The sequence below is a fragment of the Callorhinus ursinus genome, unplaced genomic scaffold, assembly GCF_003265705.2.
Source record: "Callorhinus ursinus isolate GAN/ISIS: 27379988/994484 unplaced genomic scaffold, GSC_fseal_2.0 scaffold60, whole genome shotgun sequence".
Taxonomy (NCBI): Eukaryota; Metazoa; Chordata; class Mammalia; order Carnivora; family Otariidae; genus Callorhinus; species Callorhinus ursinus.
This window is the reverse complement of record NW_027397122.1, coordinates 8,247,053-8,253,686: the sequence shown is the minus strand read 5'-3', so window position 1 is coordinate 8,253,686 and position 6,634 is coordinate 8,247,053. Positions and strand designations below refer to the sequence as shown.

The following is a 6,634-nucleotide window of genomic DNA, read 5'->3' as shown; positions in this document are numbered from 1 at the left end:
CTGAGATCATGACCTGAACTGAAGGCAGACACTTAACCGACTGAGCCCCCCAGGCACCCCTGCACTGAATAATTCTGAGGAGAAATAAGGGTCATCTTTAGATTCTTGCTGTCATGAAGTACACACAACTTAGTAATTGGGTCTCAGTCTTTTTTGGGGGAGGGGCAGAGGGAGAGACACTCTCAAGGCAGACTCCTGCTGAGCTTGGAGCCTGTTGCAGGGCTCGATCTCATGACCCTGAGATCATGATGTGAGCTGAAACCAAGAGTCAGATGCTCAACTGACTGAGCCACCCAGGCGCCCCAGTACCAGTCATTTTTGTTCATGATGTGGGGCCACAGAGGAGGCTCTGGCAAGAAGGAGGAGGCCCTCAGGACACTTTACAGCTGAGGTGTGACCTTAGGAGAAATGTTTTCCATTAACACTGCAGCTGCCTCATCAGTGTCCGTTCTGAGAAACTGAATATACACCTGGACAGTGGCCACACCATTTATAGAAATAGGCCCATGACCTGCTGTGGCTTGCCCAGAAACCAAACCCACTTCCACAAAAGCCTGCCCAGGAAGCCAACTGCTGGAATTCAGACCGCTGTGTCTAGTGACGACCAGGAAGCCACACAACACCCCATCACAATCCAAATAAGCCAGATGTACCAGCATTCGGTCAACAATTGACATCTTACCTACTTTTGTTGCCTGTTCCAACTCAGAGAACAACAAACACATGGGATGCCCTACGTCTACTTAGCCTACCTCTAGCTCCCTCAGACCCACAGCCCCCATCAGGGCACCCCTGAGTCCCCCTTTTTTTGCCATGAATCTCTCCCCATCCCTGCCTGCCTTTGGGCCTCTGCCAAACCAAGGGAGGCAGTGACTCCCTCATTATAGCAGGCTCGGGACAAATAGCCTTTGCTTGTTTTCATTTGGTTGGTGCTCGTTATATCCCCAATAGTATGGGGGTGCAAAGAGCTCCTGGTTTGGCAAGCACGTGGAGGTACTGGTAGACTAGCGTACCCCGAGGGGCATGGAAGCTCTATGTGCCCTTCCCTACACCTTGCCCTCAGCATCTCTTCCATCAGGATGTTTCCCTGTACCCTTTATCATGTCCTTTTATAATAAATCTGTAAACAGTAAACTCTTCTCCCGAGTTCTGTGAGCTGCTCTAGCAGGTTCATTGAACCCAAGGGAGGATCATGGGAACCTCGATTCATAGCCAATTAGTTCGAAGCACAGGTAACAACTTGGACTTGCTGTAGGCATCTGAAGTGTGTGTGTGTGTGTGTGTGGGGGGGTTCTTGTGGGACTGAGCCCTCAACCATTGGGATCCAATGCCATCTCTGGGTAGATGGTGCCAGAGTGAGTTAAGTGTGGGACACACAGCTGATGTCACAGAATTGCTTGGTGTGGGGGAAACCCTCACACATCTGGTGTCGGAAGTGTTGAGGGAGTGCTAGCCATGTAAGAGGAAAGGAGACACAGGAGGAGAGTGGGTTTTTCCTAAAACACAGGCTAAGAGGAGTTAGTAGTGTTCTTGGCTGCACTGACAAGTGAGAAGTATGTACATGAGTGGGAGACCCGGACTATCAGGCCTTCGTGCTGTGGTGGGAGACTAAATACCAGATGCACTACCTCGTTTGTGGGCAGGAATGTTGATGCTAAATGAGTGCAGTCGGTAGAGTGAAAGATAATTCCCCCCACCTCTGCTTTATGTGCCAAAGGGGCTGGAATACCTTTGGGGGTGCTTGAGACTATCAAATAGCGTCCAACCAGGAGACAGAAACAGGGTACAGGAAAGGCTGAATATAAAGAATTGTTAAGTATACTAGGGGGTTGGGGTAACAAGGGATTGGCTAGTAAAAGGAAAGAAAACTCTGACGAATACGAGATTGTGCAGGTGCCTGCCAAGGGAACTCCCTGGAGCCGGGCAGCAAAGCCCTCTCCTCCTGCACTGCCTCCGAGCGGTTCCTTTTGCACAGCTCTGGGACCGCGGGCCACCTGGCGAGGGAGGAAAGCTCAGAGGGCCTGGCTCCAGCAGGCAGAGCAGGAAATGAGTGCGCACGGAGCTAGAGGTAATACACTCACCACCGGCACAGGAGCCAACACTCTAAAACGTAAGTCGAGACGAGTATCCGTTCACATACCAGCTACGCTGCAAGGTTCTTACTGGCAGCTTGGCTTAGTGGCAAAACCGTGGCCTGCTGCTGCTGACTCCAACCCGCAGGGTGGCAGGCAACCCGCCAGACTGTCTAGCCTCAGCTGTAAAAGGCGGGGCCGCTATCCCGCTCACTGTTAAGGTGCTACGTTTTGTTCAGACAGAGCCCAGGCGTTGCTTGTCACTGCCTTTCCTCCTTCCTCAGAGTTTGAGTAACACAGGCGTTGGAGAGGAGGAAGTCTCAGAAAGGGGCTTCACTGAGACCCCAGGAATCAAGGGGCAAACTGAGAAAGAGAAAGGAAGTGGCTTCGCCCCGCAGGCCCCGCCCCACCCACTGGCCACGCCCCAGAGCCCCTCTTCCATCGGCCCTGCCCACCAATATGCAGGCCCCGCCCTCACCTTCCTGCCGGCCCCGCCCCCATCCTCATCCGGTCCTCACCTTCCTGCAGAACCCGTCCCACCCCGCCGGGCCCTCGTCTCCTCTCTGGCCCCGCCGCATCTCAAAGGCTCCGCCCTCCCCTTCCTGCCAGCCCTGCCCCCTTCCCCTTCCCGTCCCCACTTTCCTGCCGGCCTGGGCCCTTCCCCACAGACCCGCCCTCACCTTCCTGCCAGCCCCGCCCTCCGCTACCCACCGGCCCCGCCCCTTCCCGATAGTCCCGTTCCTCCTACCAGCCCGGCCTCTTCTCCCTTCCTGTCCTCTACCTCGCTGCCGGCCCCGCCCTTCCTCCCTGCTAGTCACGCCCCTTCCCGCAGGCCCCGCCTTCCAGCCCTCCCCTCCCCACCAGCCACGCCCTCACCGTACCCACAGCCCTGCCCGCGAGTCCCGCCCCTCCCACTGGCCCCCTCCCCTCCCACAGGCCACGCCCCCCACCTTCTGGCTGGCCCCTCCCCCCGTTTCCTACCGGCCTGAGCGTGGCCCTCCCGAGCGCGAGGCAGGCCGGGAAGTTGGCCGCCCTAAAGATGGCGGCAGAATTGAAAAGTTGGAGTCGCTCCTATGGCCCTGAGGGGCAGGGGACGGCCCGGGGGCGGGGCAGGCGCGCTCTCGCCCTCCCTGAAGGGCGTCGGGCAGGATTGGGGCGCAACAGGCGCGCTCCCGCGGCCGTGAGGGGGCGGGGCAAGGCGGGCGCGTTCCCGGCGGCCCTGAGGGGTAGGGGCGGGACGCAGGGCGGGGCGCGGGGCGGGGCCGCGCCTCGGCCCGGAAGTGCGGGGTGCGGGGTGCGGGGCGCGGACGTCCCCTGGCGGCCACGGCCGGAGAGTGCGGCCGCGCGGGCGGGAGGCACAGGAGCGGCGGCGGCGGCGGCGGCGGCGGTGGCGGCCGCGGGGCCGGGCGAGCATGTAGCGGCCACGGGCGGCGCGGGGCTCCCGGGGCGGGCCGGGCCGCGGGGGCCGCTCGCGGCGACATGGAGGAGGAGGGCAAGAAGGGCAAGAAGGTGAGCGTGCGCGGGCGCGTGCTCCCGAGGGCCGGGCGGGGGGCGGGCTGGACCCCAGAGCGGGGCGGAGGGGCCGGCGCCGGGGGTGGCCTGGGAGGGTCCCTCGGGGCCGCCCTGCGGCAGCCGGCGTGGGGCGCGGGGCGGTCCCACGGAGGGAGGTCTGATTTGAGGTCAGGCGTGGAGAGGTCGGGGGGGCGCACACTGTTGGGGGAGAGCGTGGCCGGCAGGCCGGGGTTCCCCGGTGCACGGCGCGCGGTCGGGCCCGGCCCTGGGCCGCGAGAGTCGGTCTCCGCGGATGGGGTGGGAGACGAGCCCCTGGACAATGGGGTTAGGTGGTCCTCCGCCCGGCCCGCGCGGCGGGGGAGGAAGGGCCACGCCTTTCCGCCCCTTCCGGTCAGTGAGTCCCCCAAACCCCGGCTTTGCACATGGCCATGCCCGCGGGTCGGTGAGCAGGGGCTGCAGAGGAGCTGGCCCCGCTGAGGGGCCAGAAAGTTTTCCAGGGCCGGTGTCTTAGAGACAATGGGGGAGGCAGCTTAACGCAGGAACATTTGCTGCTTAGTTGACTTCAGTTTCATGATACCAAGTGAAAACAAGAGCTGTGCCTCACGGTCCAGCCCGTTCACGGGCTCAGTTTTGCGGTACCTAATTCTCGCTGAGCGATTTCAGTGACGTTACGTTTGGCAGTTGGATTTCGGACATAGTTCAAGAGGCTCCTTAGTTTATGTAGTTTTAAGAATGTGACTTTAATTATAGGCTAGAGTAGCTGATAAAGAGACTCTCATTTTCAGGAGACTATAATAGCTAAGCTGCCATTAAAATGGAAAGCGCGTTTCAATGAAATTTCTCTTTTTCGGGTAGAGGATTTATAAGGTGCTGGATTTCGTCAGTGTGCACTTTTGTGTGCAAGTTTCAGACAGACTTTGGTAGGTCCTCTGGAGCCAGCTGTGCCCTTCAGTTGACTCATCCCCTTGTTTCACAAGGTGCCCCATTTTTGAAAGGTTGTATTTGAAATCCGGTGTGGCCCGGTGGTCCTCAGGGGATCGTGTGGTGCTTTTTCTCTCACTTTCTTTCCTCCTTGTTGTGTTATGTCGGGAACGCGCGTCTAATTAAAGTGTGGTACAGTTGCAGTTACCTAAGTCTGGAAAACAGCCCGAGAAAGTGATTCAGCCCCCAAGCGCTAGACTGCAGAGGGATGCTGCCCACCCTAAAGGGGGAGAGCTGAGTTTAATGTTTCTGCCACAGCCGGTAGAAGGCTCCAGAAGAAAGTCAGTCCATTGCATCCTTCCCTGTTACAGGCAGGCAGGCAGGTGGGCCCGGACCCGCACAGGAGCGCCTGTCCCCAGTGCTCTTGGCTGCCACTGATAGTCCTGGCCCAGCAGATCACCATTCTTGGCCTCGAAGCGTCTTCCACACTCAGGCCGGCCGGTGCTGGCTGAGGAGGGTCACTCCCTTTGGATGGATGCTAACCTATCTGTGATGGAGAGCATGGGATAGACTGACTTCTTTCAGAGCCCTTTACGAGGTTTGGTAGAATCAAGAGTATTCAGCAGTGTTGGGAGAGACAGTCAGTGAGACATTCCTGAAATAGAAGTGAGAAGCCAGTAAAACTCAAGAATTTTTTAGTTGGGGGCAGTGTTAAGATTTAGGCCTAGAGGGGCGCCTGGGTGGCTCAGTCGTTAAGCGTCTGCCTTCGGCTCAGGTCATGGTCCCAGGGTCCTGGGATCCAGCCCCGCGTCGGGCTCCCTGCTCAGCGGGAAGCCTGCTTCTCCCTCTCCCACTCCCCCTGCTTGTGTTCCCTCTCTCGCTGTGTCTCTGTCGAATAAATAAATAAATAATAAATAAATAAATAATAAACAAACAAACAAACTTAAAAAAAAGATTTAGGCCTAGAGAAGGTTAATGATGAATTTCATTGTGTCTGTTAGAGAACATAATCACTTGTTACATAGTAGCCTAAGCCAGGAGCTCTGTGCTTTCTCTGTATTCTGCCCCTGCCCTAGGTCATTTTCCCATAGGCAGGCCCGCGGACAGCTCTGGAGTGTGAATTCCTATCCAGGCCACAATTTAGCACACTTTCCCTCTTGCAATCTGCCAATCTCAAGCAGGCAGAGCCTGTCTGCTCTGCTTCTCCATTCCATGTGAGGTCACCTGCAACTCATGAAATTTGGTGCTTACATTGTTCTCATTATGGTCAATTAACCAGATTAATCTATTTTAAAAGTTATATCCAAATTCAAGCTAAAATAGCAAAAGTAATGACCTAATAGTTTTATGAAAGTACAGTTTGGGAGAACCTGGGTGGCTCAGTTGGTTAAGCGACTGCCTTTGGCTGAGGTCATGATCCCGGGGTCCTGGGATCCAGCCCCGCATCCCGCTCCCTGCTCAGCGGGGAGCCTGCTTCTCCTTCTGCATGCTGCTCCCCCTGCTTGTGCTCTTTCTCTGTCAAATAAATAAAATCTTTTTTTTTTTAAGATTTTATTTATTTATTTGACTGAGAGAAACACAGCGAGAGAGGGAACACAAGCAGGGGGAGTGGGAGAGGGAGAAGCAGGCTTCCCGTAGAGCAGGGAGCTCGATGCAGGGCTTGATCCCAGGACCCTGGGACCATGACCTGAGCCGAAGGCAGACGCTTAACAACTGAGCCACCCAGGTGCCCCTCAAATAAATAAAATCTTAAAAAAAAAAAAAGTACAGTTTGGACATATTCTCTCTTCAAGTTAGCTCCCTCAAAATTGCAGATTTAACCTTTATTTTTAATTTTAATTTTAGTTTTTTTAAAGTAAGCTCTAGGCCTATCATGCGGCTTGAACTCATGACCCCGAGATCAAGAGTCACATGCTGTACCTACCGAGCAAGCCAGGTGCCCCCAGATTTAACCTTTAAAAATGTGGATTGGTAGGCTTTTTCAGGTCTTCAGACACTTGTCCTGGTGTTTTGTCAAGCAGTTATTCAGGTTTGTTCTAATGTGGCCTATTTATTTCCTTAGCATAGGAGTCAGTGAGTTGCCAGAGAGTAAGTAGAACAGAGTGGGTTTCATATAAAGTGGCCCCAGG

General features: G+C 55.9%; 2 long non-coding RNA genes across 2 annotated transcripts in view; one reads left to right on the top strand and one right to left on the bottom strand.

Moving 5' to 3' along the window:
* The window catches only part of LOC141371203 (uncharacterized), a 4,382-nt gene extending 1,496 nt beyond the window's left edge, over positions 1–2,886 (bottom strand). The window contains exons 1-2 of the long non-coding RNA XR_012375967.1: positions 2,854–2,886; positions 2,082–2,435 (exon numbers count right to left, since the gene is read on the bottom strand). This is a non-coding gene — a long non-coding RNA (uncharacterized lncRNA). The remainder of the gene's footprint in view (positions 1–2,081; positions 2,436–2,853) is intronic.
* A 558-nt stretch (positions 2,887–3,444) lies between these two features.
* Positions 3,445–6,634, top strand: part of LOC141371208 (uncharacterized) — a 19,632-nt gene continuing 16,442 nt past the window's right edge. Inside the window, exon 1 of the long non-coding RNA XR_012375971.1 lies at positions 3,445–3,581. This is a non-coding gene — a long non-coding RNA (uncharacterized lncRNA). The remainder of the gene's footprint in view (positions 3,582–6,634) is intronic.